Genomic DNA, 13,110 nt, shown 5'->3' with positions numbered 1-13,110 from the left:
ATTCGGGATGGTTTCCAGCACGTGCTGGGACAGCTGGAGGAAGGCGACTTCCTATTGTCTTTGGACCTGGAGGATGCTTACTTCTACATCCCTATTCTAAAAAGGCACAGGAAGTTCCTCAGGTTTGTGGTTCAGGGACGCCACTACCAATTCAGGGCCCTACCGTTCGGATTAAAGTCGGCACCCAGGGTTTTCACCAAGTGCCTGGCACCAGTGGCGGCGCGGCTGCGTCTGCAGGGGATCCACGTTTACCCCTACCTGGACGACTGGCTAATCCGGGCAAGGACAAGGGAACTCGCCGTCGAACACACGGCGAGGACCGTCCGGTTGCTCACGGAGCTGGGGTTCGCCATCAACTACCCCAAATCCCACCTGGTTCCATCGCAGATAGCACTGTTTCTGGGAGCGAAGCTCGATACAGTGGGGCAATTGGCCTCCCCTTCAGAGGAGAGGACCAAGACCATCCTGGGCAAGGTGCAGCGCCTGCTAGCCACGGACATAGCCAGGGTGAGGTCCATCAAGTCCCTCCGCGGGATGATGTCCTCATGCATCTATCTTGTACCCCTTTGCAGACTTCGGATGCGTCCGCTACAGGAGTTCCTCGACGCCTGCTGGATTCAGGCGAGGGGCTGTTTCGAGGACAGGATCCCTCTCGATGAGGAGTTCCGTCGGGCGATCTTATGGTGGGGCATCCGTGCTCACCTCACGACAGGCACGGAATTTCAAATCCCGGCGTTTCAGGAGACGGTGACGATGGACGCCTCTCTGGAGGGTTGGGGAGCCCACACCGTAGACCTCCACGCAAGAGGCCTTTGGCTCCCGGAGGAGAGGTCTCTCCATATCAACATTCCTGAGCTCCGAGCAGTGTTCTGGGCTCTCAAGTTGTTCCTTCCGTCCCTCAAGGGCAAAGTGGTGAGGATCTTCACCGACAACACCACCACAATGTTCTATATACGGAAGCAAGGAGGCACCAGCCCTATCCAAGGAGGCCCAGGATCTGTGGCACTGGGCCGTCGCCCAGGGGATGTTTCTGGTTCCCTTCCACCTGGCAGGAATAAAAAACACCATCGCAGACTCACTCAGCAGGGAGCTGCGCTCTTGCCACGAGTGGGAACTGCACCGGGACCAAGTGGATCGACTCTTCCAATGATGGGGCAAACCGCAGATCCACCTGTTCGCGACGTCGACAAACTCCAAGTGCCAGAGGTTCGCTAGCAGGTTCCCACAGCCGAGGAGCATGGGCGATGCTTTCTCGTTCCCTTGGGACGGCCTGTTTCTTTACGCGTTCCCTCTGTTGCCATTGCTACTCTGCCTCTTCAACCAGCTCAAGAAGTCCAGGTGCAGGATGATCCCCGTCGCACCGGCGTGGCCGAGGCAGATCTGGTTCCCGGACCTTCTGGACTTGTCAACGTCCCCACCAGTCAAGCTGCCGGCGGACACAGATCTTCTCTCCAGAGAAGGAGACGCCATTCTCCATCACGACCCCCAGTCGTTGAACTTGCAGGCCTGGCTCCTGCAGCACTAGAGTTTGGAGGGTACGATATCCCAGCTGATTGCAGAGAGGTTCTTGCAAAGGCCAGGGCGTCCTCAACTCTCAAGTGTTACGGTCATAAATGGAAGAGGTTCTCTGTCTGGTGCCGTGCACAGAAGATTAACCCTCTGCGGATTACGGCCCCTCAACTCAAGTGCTGCCGTACCTACTGTCGCTGGCCAAATCTGGACTGGCTCACGCCTCCAAAAAAATACATCTGGCTGCCATCTCCCGATATACCAGGACTACGGGACGGGCGTCCTTGTGGTCTCATCGCCTGGTAAAGGAATTTATGAAGGGACTATTCCGATCATTCCCGCCGGAGAAGGCCCCTGCCCCGGCGTGGGAGCTTAATGTGGTGCTGAGCAGGCTCATGGGAGCCCCATTCGAGCCTATGCATTCGCGCCTTTGAAGTTCCTGTCATGGAAGACCGCGTTCCTCGTGGCCATCACCTCTGCACGACGAGTGGGAGAGATTCAGGCCCTATCTTGCAAGCCTCCATACTTGACATTTCATGACACAAGGGTAGTGCTGAGGACGCACCCCTCCTTCATGCCCAAGGTGCCGTCGGACTTCCACCTCAACGAGCCCTTGGTGTTACCAGTTTTCTTCCCGTCGCCTTCGACGCCGGCCGAGAGGACTTTGCACTCACTGAATGTAGCTAGAGCGCTGAAGTTCTACGTGGACCGCACGAAGAGTTTTCGGAAGACGTCACAACTGTTTGTGAACTTTAGGTCTGTGAATCAAGGGAAGGCTCTCTCGAAGACTTCCATTTCCAGATGGCTCTCCGGCTGCATCATGCATTGTTACCGGTTGGCAAACCGACCGCTGCCCGGCCGTCCGAGAGCCCATTCGACCAGAGCGATCGCTGCTACCACGGCGTTCCTGTATGGTGTGCCCCTGCTGGACATCTGCAGGGCTGCTACATGGAGGTCGAAGCACACCTTCACAAGATTCTACTGCGCCGATCGGGACTCCAGGGAGGAGTCCAGGGTCAGCCAAGCAGTGCTGCGCAACCTGTTTGCTTAAGGTGAGCCTGGTGAGGAGGTAAGAGATGCTTAATGTTGAGTTGTTGTATTGCTTAATGTTGAGCCTGTTGCCACCTCCCGTGGTTGTGCATGTGTATACTGCTATGTATTCTTTTATTCATGAGCATGTGAATCCATGCCAGACCCCATGCTGGAGAAGGAACAAGTTACTTACCTGTAACTGTTGTGCTCCAGCATGGGTCTGGCATGGATTCACATGCAAACCCTCCCACCTACCCCTCTGCGGCTCTTCACTTGGTCATACTGCCGCTTGGCGTGCTACCAAATCTGAGGATGGCTGCCAGAGGCGGGGCTTAGGGAGAGGGCAGTCATTGGCTAGGGGCAGTATGACCCAGAGATCAGTGATTGGTTACTACTAAGAAAGACAGATCAGAAACGAAACTGATACTGATTTTTTCTTTACCGAGGATTCCCAGCCTGACGACGGGGAATATTCATGAGCATGTGAATCCATGCCAGACCCATGCTGGAGAACAACAGTTACAGGTAAGTAACTTGTTCCTTGCCTTCAGGTCTGCAACCACTCCCCACAAACCCCATCGCCACACCTCATCCCACACACAATACAAACCCCCATACACATGCACCTACTGTTTAAGTAAACGTTCAGTGTAGTGCACTGAAAGTGCAAGTTTAAAATTCTTCCTACACTGTTATTTTAAAACAAAACCATTCCGGAACAGTTTCTTTTTAAAATAAAAGTATAGGAACAGTAAAACCTAATTTAAAAAAGTAGAGGAGCACCGCTCCCGCTCACTTCAACCACTGACAAAATTGTTTATTAAAAGGGTCCTTGGGAGGGAACCAAACAGTGTTACCACCCTATCTTTGTTCCTCGCCACATTCCCGGCTGAATTAATGTATGACCTTACTGTATGTTAGGACAGTCCCCATTTTGTCTATTTTAAGATTTCACATTAATAGTAATCTTGGTTTACTCATTCTGAATCCCATCCCCCTCAACCCTCTTGCACCCGGCCGCCTAACAAATCAATGCCCTGTTGTGCCTGTGAAGACCCTCATGCCTTCCTGTAACTTTAGCTGGCCGAACGTTTGAATTGTATAGCCTTCACATTTGTGATAACAGGCATGTGTTGCGTGTGGCTGTATAGAAAATGTCACCTCTTCCGGGGAGAGATGTTCACATAGTGTATGTCTCCCTCTTCCCGACCTGCCTCCTTCTTTCAGTGTATCTCACCCCCTTCCTTTCCTTCCCAGTCACTCCTTAGATTGAGACTGGGCTGGCTTAAAAATGAAAAAACAGCATGCACGTGGTCATGGCATGGGGCAGGCTGCTCTGAATGCGCAGTTTCCTTCCTTTATGCCCTCTCTGGCTGGCAGGGTTTATTTCTGGCTGCATGGCACTGGCTTCCTGGCATGTGCGGACGTTGTCCTGTTATGTAGGTCAGCAAGGCATTAATGCCAGAGGCTCTGGCCAAGAATTGAGCTACGTAAGAGTGAGCCATTGCTGCCAACGATGTTGATACACAGTCTTGATCATGTAAGGGAACATGTGGACTACAAATAAAAGACTGGTTCATCAAGGCAGAAGAATGCATTCAATTGATGCTTGCGGACCTTTTCTTCCAATGGAGAATGTGGTCTGCAGTGGTGACTCCTGAGTATTGGTCAGCAGTATTTCTACTAGCTGTATTGCAGTAAAGGCAGAGCGTTGGAGTAGAGCCTGAGCCTTCTTCTATTAACCCCTTAACTGCTGACGGTTTTGCCTCCCAGTGCCGAGCCCTTTTTTGGAGATTTCAGTATGTCGCATTCAATCCCTTGTAACTTTATTGTTACAAGAGATATCTCGGCCAAATATATCCCCTTTTCTTCCCACATGTAGGCGGTCATAACGCCACCGCCACCGAGAAGTCCTAGTTTGCTGTAGGGGGTGAGAGAAAATAACAAAAAAGAGAGAACAAATGATGTACAAAGAAGCTAGGAACAAATGGTTTGCAGTTCTGAATTCGCCAAGCTTTCAAGAACAGGTTGAGCGGGGATAAAAACAATTTTTTTTTATAAGGTTACCATCAGTTTTGTGGGAGGTAGGCGAATTTTCCCTTTTTTTAAAACAATTGCGTCTGCATGCAAGGAATGGAAGGGTAGGGCAGGAAAGCTCGATGGGAGCCCAGAAAGGCATACATTTCTGAAAAGTAGACAACATACTAAGTTCAGGAAGGGGTGATTTGCACAGGTCAGGCAATCATTTATATAATTTGGGAAAAAATTGGAAAAGTGAGTGAAAAAAAAGTATGTGATGGACATGTTTGGACTGGGAACGTAATGGCTTCTGTCAATATTGGGAAAAGCAATGCATGGTTACATTCCCACGACTCAACTAGTTGGGTAAGTTTCACAAAGCCTGCAATACCACAAGCCAAAAACAGAGCAATGGTACACAGGATGTTTATGCTGACAGACTAAACAGATGTACTTAGCATTTGAAAATAAGGAATACGAATGTGGTGAAGAATGGCAAGCATACATTTTTTGAAAGAGCACAGGCAGACCTTTTGAAGGATGACTTGTGCAGGTTACAAAAGGGCAGTGTGCCTAAAGCAGCGACTAAATGTAGGTCACATTTGGGAAATGAAAGGGCTCTGTAACAAAATGCAGTAGGAAATGTGTGACAACGTTCTGAAAACCAAGAGAAAACATATGTCCTACCTTCCCACATTCCCACAAGTGTCCTGACGAAAACGGTACCTCACATGTGTCGGTGCACTTTCTTGGGCGCAAAGGGAAAAGGCTAAACCACTGGTACACCACAGGGTCTAGGAAGAGGAAATGCTTAAGGTATTTGGTGTTGTGGACAACCCACCGATTTGTGCCTGGGGTGTCGCAGCCACCAAGGAAAATGGGGTAGCCCATACATTTTGAGGGGATTGGTTCCTCCGATGTATTCCAGATCTATGACAGGTAATCACAGCTGTGCTGCTTTGGAAAATTTCGGCTCCTGCATCTATGACGTCGATGCGCTGTCCTCGAGGACCTCCGTCGAGCCGATGTCACCGGATGTTATAAGTAGGACGCATGACACCCGTAGCCTCAGTTCCGTTTTTTCCGCGAACGTGTTCGCTTCCGAGATCTCGACGCGCCTCGGTTCTTCTGAGTTATAGTCTATCGGTCTTCAACCTTGTTCGTATTGTGAAGTACATCATGTCTTCATCTTCTTCTACCCCGCGGCCAGGTTTTAAGAAGTGTCAGGACTGCGGTTCCAAGATGTTTCTTACGGACCCGCATAACACCTGCCTCTGGTGCCTCGGTGAGGACCACGCCACGGATGATTGTGACGATTGCCAGTCGTTAACATCGAAGGCCTTGCGGGAGCGGAAGAAGCAGCTTTCTGTCGGTAGGGTTTCCACGCCCCGAAAGTCGAAATCCGCAGGGACGACAAACGTTTTGACAGTTGGGCGAAGAAAGTCTTTTCTTCAGGGGGTATGGCTTTGAAAGCAGCCAACTCCGTGTGTGCCTTAGCACGTTTCACTCACACTCTGTGGAATTGTTTCATTGGCGGCTGGACATATTCCCGAAGGGGAGGAACTTTCTTGCCCTGGAACAGGATGGGAAGGATGCCATGTGTGAATCCGTTCAGTCGGGTCTGGACGTTGCAGACTGTGTCAGCCGGTCCATGGCGGCGAGCACCGTGATGCGCAGATTTGCGTGGTTGCGGAAGTCGGGGTTTGCTCCGGATGTACAAGCCCGGCTTCTCAACATGCCCTTTGATGGTGACCATCTTTTTGGCAGCAAGGCTGACGAGAGCCTTGAGAGGTTGCAGACTTCCAAAGCTGCAGCGAAGTCGTTGAGCGCTGCAGTTCGCCAACCTGCGCCTTTTCGTCCTAGGGGACAGCAATGGATACTACTCTTTCTTTGGTAGATCGAGGGGAGCTTCAAGTCAAAGGGGCCAACGTAGGAGTACCAGAGGTGGAAAACAAGGTACTCGAGGTGCCAAGGCCGCTCGGGCAGTTGCCTCTTTGCACTCAGGCACTGTCGCAGCCGCTTCAGCTCAGTCATGAGGCCATGTCCCATGTTACGCCGGATGGGGGAAGGCTGGCTAAGCATCTTGTAGAATGGCGTGCCATTACCTCAGATGTGTGGGGTCTGGAGATCATAGCCCACGACTACTGTCTTCCTTTCCGGCAGAGGCCTCCCGACAATCCACCAGGGAATCTCTCTTTGAAGAGTCCGGATCCGCTCCTTGTGCAGGAAATAAAATCCCTGCTGGAGAAAGGCACCATAGAACTGGACGGGGGATTGAGACCCATCATGGACTTGCGTGGTTTGAACAAGCTCCTCAGGAAGGACAAGTTCAAGATGGTTACTCCTCTCTCAAGTCCTCCAGGCCCTTCAACTTCAGGACTGGTTGGTGTCTCTCGACCTCAAGGACGCTTACTTTCATGTGCCGATTCATCCCAAGCACAAGAAGTACCTGAGGTTCGCGGTTGGCGACTCGCACTTTTCGGGTCCTGCCGTTCGGATTGACCTCCGCCCGAGGGTCTTCACTAAGCTCAGGGTGGTGGTGGCAGCGTATCTCAGGAAAGGGGGGGTTCACGTCTACCCCTACCTGGACGATTGGTTGATCAGGGCACGCTCTCCCGGGCTAGTCCTGGATCATCTGTCGGTCACCTGCCACTCCCTTCACAGGCTGGGCTTCTCCCTCAACTTAAAGAAGTCCCACTTGACGCCAACCCAGCGGCTCCAGTACATCGGAGCAGTGTTCGACAAATCCCTGGGGCAGTGTTTCCGTCCCCAGGTGAGGGCTCATCACATTCCGCAGATGGTGCACAAGTTTCAACATGCCCAGAGTCTTGAGTTCTTGAGGTTGCTAGGCCTCATGGCATCCTGCATTCTGCTGGTGCCAGAGGCCAGGCTGCGGATGAGATCTCTGCAGTGGGCTCTCAAGATGCAGTGGTCACAATCCTCTGGCAGGATGTCGGATCCCGTTCAGGTGCCGCCCTCAGTCGCCCAGGATCTCCTGTGGTGGGCCGTCGAAGGCAATCTGATGAAGGGGGCTCCATTTTGGCTACCCTGGCCGGAGGTGACGATCGCGACGGATGCATCCCTCACGGGATGGGGAGCTCATGCCAACGAGTTAACAGTCAGTGGTGTTGGTCTCCGTCAGAGTCCAGACTCCATATCAATCTGTTGGAGCTGAGGGCTGTCAGGCTTGCCCTGAAGGCTTTTCTGCCGACTGTGCGAGGGAAGAATGTCCTGATTCTGACGGACAACACAGTGGCCATGCACTACCTCAACAAAAAGGGGGGGTGGCAGGGTCACTTCCTCTGTGCGGTTAGGCGATGCAGCTCGGGTTCTGGGCCATTCAGCAGGAAATTACGATCTTGGCAGTTCATCTGGCCGGAGAAGAAAACGAGACGGCGGACGCTCTGAGCAGGCAGAGCACGATCTCTCACGAGTGGGAGTTGGCTCAGGAGATTCTCCCCTGGAGATCTTCGCCCTTTGGGGAACCCCACAAGTGGATCTCCGCCACCAGTGTCAACTGGAGGTCCGAAAAGGTTCTGCTCGCTGGAATTTCCTCCAAGAGGAGCCTTAGGGGACGCGTTCATGGTGGAGTGGTCCTTCCCACTGCTGTACGCGTTTCCTCCAGTCCCCGTCATTCCGCAAGTGCTACGGAGGTTACAGAAGTTCGGTTCCCGGATGATCCTCATTGCTCCTGGCATGGGCCCGGAGGACGTGGTACCCGAACCTTCTCGACTTGTCCATCTGTCCTCCACGTCGTCTTCCCTACTGAGGCGATCTGCTCTCACTGGAGGGGTGTCTGGTTCTCCATCCAGAGGTCAGATCCCTCAACCTTCACGCTTGGCTTCTGAAAGGGTGAGGTATAAGGATTGGGACCTCCCTGAAGACGTGATGGAGGTGTTGCTTATGGCCAGACGGTCTGCAACAATGTCCCTGTGCCGTTGCCGTTGGAGAAAGTTCTGCGACTGGTGCAGGGTTCAGAATGTGGATCCTTTTTCATGTGACATTTCTGTGGTTCTGTCCTTTTTACTTTCCTTAGCCCACAAGGGCCTGGAAGTGGGTACCATTAAAGGTTACCTGGCGGCGCTGTCCATATTTAAGCGCTCGTCTGAGAAATGTTCTTATTTTAAAATTCCTTTAATTTCTCAGTTTCTGAAAGGGCTCACTAATGTGTTTCCACCGTCACCTTTCCAGGTGCCCGGTTGGGATTTGAACCTGGTTCTAAAATTCCTCATGGGTGCTCCACTTGAGCCTTTACATCTTGTCCTCCTCCGTATCCTGGTAAGGAAGAGGAGAGGCTCCATAGGTTGGATCCTAGGGGAGCTTTAAGTTTCTACATTTCACGCATGTCCCGGGTCAGAGTGGACAATCAGCTCTTTATAGGATACGCTGGAAGGCGTTTGGGACAAGCTGTTACTAAGCAGACTTTGTCTAGATGGATTATCTTGGCAATTTCTGAATGTTACCGCTTGGCGGGTAAGGACCCTCCGGTAGGCTTACGGGCCCATTCTACTAGGGGTGTGGCTGCCTCTACTGCTCTGCAGAGGGGTGTTCCCATTTGTAACATTTGTGAAGCAGCCACATGGGCTACGGTCCATACTTTTGTAAGATTCTATCCATGAGCAGGATCTGGCCTTTGGCAAGGCGGTCCTTTATTCTGCAATTTAATTGGGCATTCTAAATTTCTAAATTCTAAATTCTTTTCACTCCTCCATACGTTGGTACTGCTTTGGGAGTCTGTCATAGATATGGAATACGTCGGAGGAACAAATCCCTTTTCAGAAGAACACGTTACTTTCTTACCTGGTAACGTTCTTTCGATGGGATGTTCCGACGACGTATTCCATATCGTAGCCTCCCAGCCTTCCCCGCTACAGAATTTCTTATGCAATTGCAGCTTACATTTCCGCAAGGCTTTCTGTGGTCCTACTGGCAGAAGATTGGTGCCACACATTCTGGGAAAAAACTACAACTGAGGCTACATGCGTTGTGTCATACTTATAACATCCGGTGAGGTCAGCTCGACCGAGGACAGCGTATCAATGTCATCGACGAAGGACGCAGGTGCCGAAAATTTTCCGAAGCAGCACAGCTGTGGTGATTACCTGTCATAGATATGGAATAAGTTGTTTGAACATCCCATCGAAAGAACGTTACCAGGTAAGAAAGTAACTTGTTATTCTGAAAAGACGACATCCGGGGGAATCCAGAGGTCTGACTTTTGCCAATCGCACTAGAATTTATTACCCATAAGGCCCGGCAAACTCCAAAAAGTGGAGAAAAAAAACACATTTTTCAGACATTTGCCACCAGGAAACCACCAAAACACGCTGGTAACAACACACGTCCTACATTCGCATGTTCCCACAGGTATCCCGATGAAGATTGTACCTCACGTGTCGATGCACTTACTTGGGCTCAAAGGGAAAAGGCTAAACCACTGGTACACCAAAGGTCCTAGGAAGAGGACATTCTTATGGTATTTGGTTCTGTGGACAACCCACATATTTGGGCCTCGTGTGTCACACCCCCTAAGGAAAACGGGGAACCCCATACATTTCTGTAAAGAAGACACCCCAGGGAATGCAAAGAGGTCGACCTTTCGCACATCGCCTTAGAATGCATTTTACACTTTAAATTTAAGTTGGTCAGGGACCTAGTACCCATGGAAGGGGGAAACCTACAAAGGTTGGTGTTAGGCAGAAACCTGTGCAGTTCCCTTAGGGACCACTGCAAAAGGCTTAGGACTACAGGTGTTGGCAGTAAACCAAATTGGTAGCAGTCTGTACCACCCAGATTTACCTGATAGCAGTGGCTGAGCAGTCAGACTTCTCTCAAGAAGTTCACACACAGTCACTATCAATATATATACCTCCCTGATTACTTATTGAACAAGTCTTAGTTAAAACACCACTTATTTGCAGACAGAGGTGAGCACTTAACCTAAGATGGCACTCCAATAAGTTAGTTAAAAAGGGAGGGAAAAGGCAGAATTAGAAAAGGACACACTACCAACACTTTTAAAAGAACCACAGCAAAGCAAGAAAGGCAGAGTCTACTGTAGAGCAAGAAGGTTCATAGGCCAGGCCCACTCTTGGAGAGAGCAAGGCGGAATGTGTCCAAGATCACACAGTTGAATTATACTTTAAAAGTCTTTGCAGATAGTTCAAAAGGAGTTGAGTAAGTTCAGAAAAAGTTAGTTAACAGGTCCCAGGTCACCCCAGGATAGAGAGTCAAGGATTTACGGGACACCTTGAACAGTCTGTTGCAAGGGAGACCAGACGGGACACAGTACCTGAAATGGTGAGAAAGCTCCAGCGGGGGCTGTTGTTCCTGGCAGCGGGTGCAAGTCGGTGCTTCGTCCAAGGGAAGAGAAGATCTCGACGTGGAGGAAAGCTGGAGGTCGTTGCACTGAAGGGAAGAAACCAGCCGCGGAGTTTCTCGGTTAGAAGGTACTACCCTTTTTATTCACGGTAGTGGTGAAGCGTGGTTATCCGGCCGCCGGGGTGCTTGGCACGGGCGATTCGACCACGAGACAATCCAGGAAGCCGAAAAGAGGGCGAACTGGTTAAGCCCACCAGCTCAGAGGAAGAAGACTCTCGAGGATGAAGATCTTCTCTGTCGTCGGGAAGTGGTGAGGCGGTTCAGCAGGGCTCCACCAGTGGTGTCGTCGTTGCACACTCTCAGCTTCTTTCTCTTCGGATTCTTTAGGTCCTGTGGCGACTTCTCAAGTTCCAGTCCCCAAAGCCCTGCTTTTATGCAGAAAACCCCCATTCATCAGTCCTAGCTGTCACTCAAACATGCTAAGTGGTGAGCCGGGCGGCTCAACACTGGGCCAATCACACAAGAGTGTGACTTGAGTTGCCGAGGCAACTCAGTCCAGGGTGCCTAAACCCCCCCTCCCACACATCCTGTAGACCCAGACAGAGTGGCACCACTTTTGGAGGCTTCTGTGCAGAAGCCCGCCAAAAGTGGAACAAAGGGCTCGACTTGGGTTGGAGTTACAGAGGCGAACACAAACGCCATTTTGAAACCGAGTCCTGGCAAAAAGACCCAGCCAGGGAATAAATATTAAATAAATAACCCGGCGGTATCTTTAACATTGCACCAAAAAAGTGGTGCGTTTAAAATGAATGGGAAAATCCCATAGGAAATATTCAGGTGGAATATTTCGCGTGGTAACCACTGCCACCAGCCAGAAACTCGACGAGGGGGGACTGCACAGTGCCCTCTCGAAAAACAGACCCAGGGGCAATCTAATTGCCCCTACCAGTACTTCCACAATATGATGGTTTGTTCTGGTTCTGTTCACAATTTAAGACTAGTCAAGTCAATGGTGACTTTACATGCCCTGGGAGACAGTAGTCAGTCCCAGGGTATGGAGTCTATGTATGGGGGTCACTATGACACCCCTGTGTTACTGCAGTGAGGGTGCTGTGTAACACACTTAGCAAAAACACATGAAACCCTATGGAGTAAAAGACCCCATAGCCCATAAAACACATGACAACGTCAAAGGATATCTCAAATCATGTCTAAGAGTGGGAGAAAAAGAGTCTCACTCTTAGCAGGAGAAAAAAATAAACCCCAAAAATCCAGCATAGCTGCTGGGGGACTCACTAGGTTTGGGAAATTAGCCTATACAGAGAATTCTCCCTAACAGTTGGGGTTTGGGTTCTGGGTGGAGGGTATAGAGGCGCTGCCTGAAAATCAGGGGGCATGTGCATCAGTGAACTTGCAGTGGTGCTTAATTCAGCTGAAGGAGTGGCTAGGGAGGTCAGCAAATGTGGAGGGGATCGAAGGAGTTTGGCGGCACACTGGTCATGGGGTGATGTCAGCTTTACATGGGAAAGGGGTTCAATGGGGGGAGGTGCCACAGCGCGTTTTTAGCAAAAGGATGGGTCTCGGTGTGATCTCATGAAACACCAGAGGAAATACACACTTATTACCAACCAAACAGCTATAGAACACTGAAAATAAAGCACTTGTATACTCCTCCAAGAAACCTGGTTAAATTGGGTGTGACAATGAATGGATACAGTGTTCCATCAAAGTGCAAGGGGGGGCCATAGTGCGGGGGGACTGATTTCGGCAATACAATCAGACCAAGGCGTGGTTGCTAAAGTGATTCACCTCCCGTTTGATGCATTGCCAATTGAATTGATGGGTAGGGAGAAAGGGAATCCAGGCCTAATAATTGTTTACTGGCATAGGGGTATTGCTGTGCTCCAGAAACTCCTGTAGGTGTTGGCAGAGGCTATAATTGCCTGGCAAATTATGAACCCTGGACGCTGTATCATTCTGGTCGGTAACCTAAACGCCAAGGGGTTGATTTTGAGGGGAAGAATGGGATGTGATAGCAGATATGACCAGTAGTGATCAAAGTCAAGCAGAGAGAGAATGGAGGGTTGCGCTGTCCTCCTTGGGTTTGAGTGAACTGAATGGTAGTGTATAGGGTGAACTTGCAATGCAGTTTACCTGGTATAGGGGGAATAGCGAGTTAACCCTGGACTACATCTTTGTGGATGCCTGCTATTGTATCTGTGTAAGGGT

This window comes from Ambystoma mexicanum, chromosome 7p, assembly GCF_040938575.1.
Source record: "Ambystoma mexicanum isolate Mex_15411 chromosome 7p, UKY_AmexF1_1, whole genome shotgun sequence".
In the NCBI taxonomy this organism is placed as follows: Eukaryota; Metazoa; Chordata; class Amphibia; order Caudata; family Ambystomatidae; genus Ambystoma; species Ambystoma mexicanum.
This window is presented reverse-complemented; position numbering follows the sequence as displayed.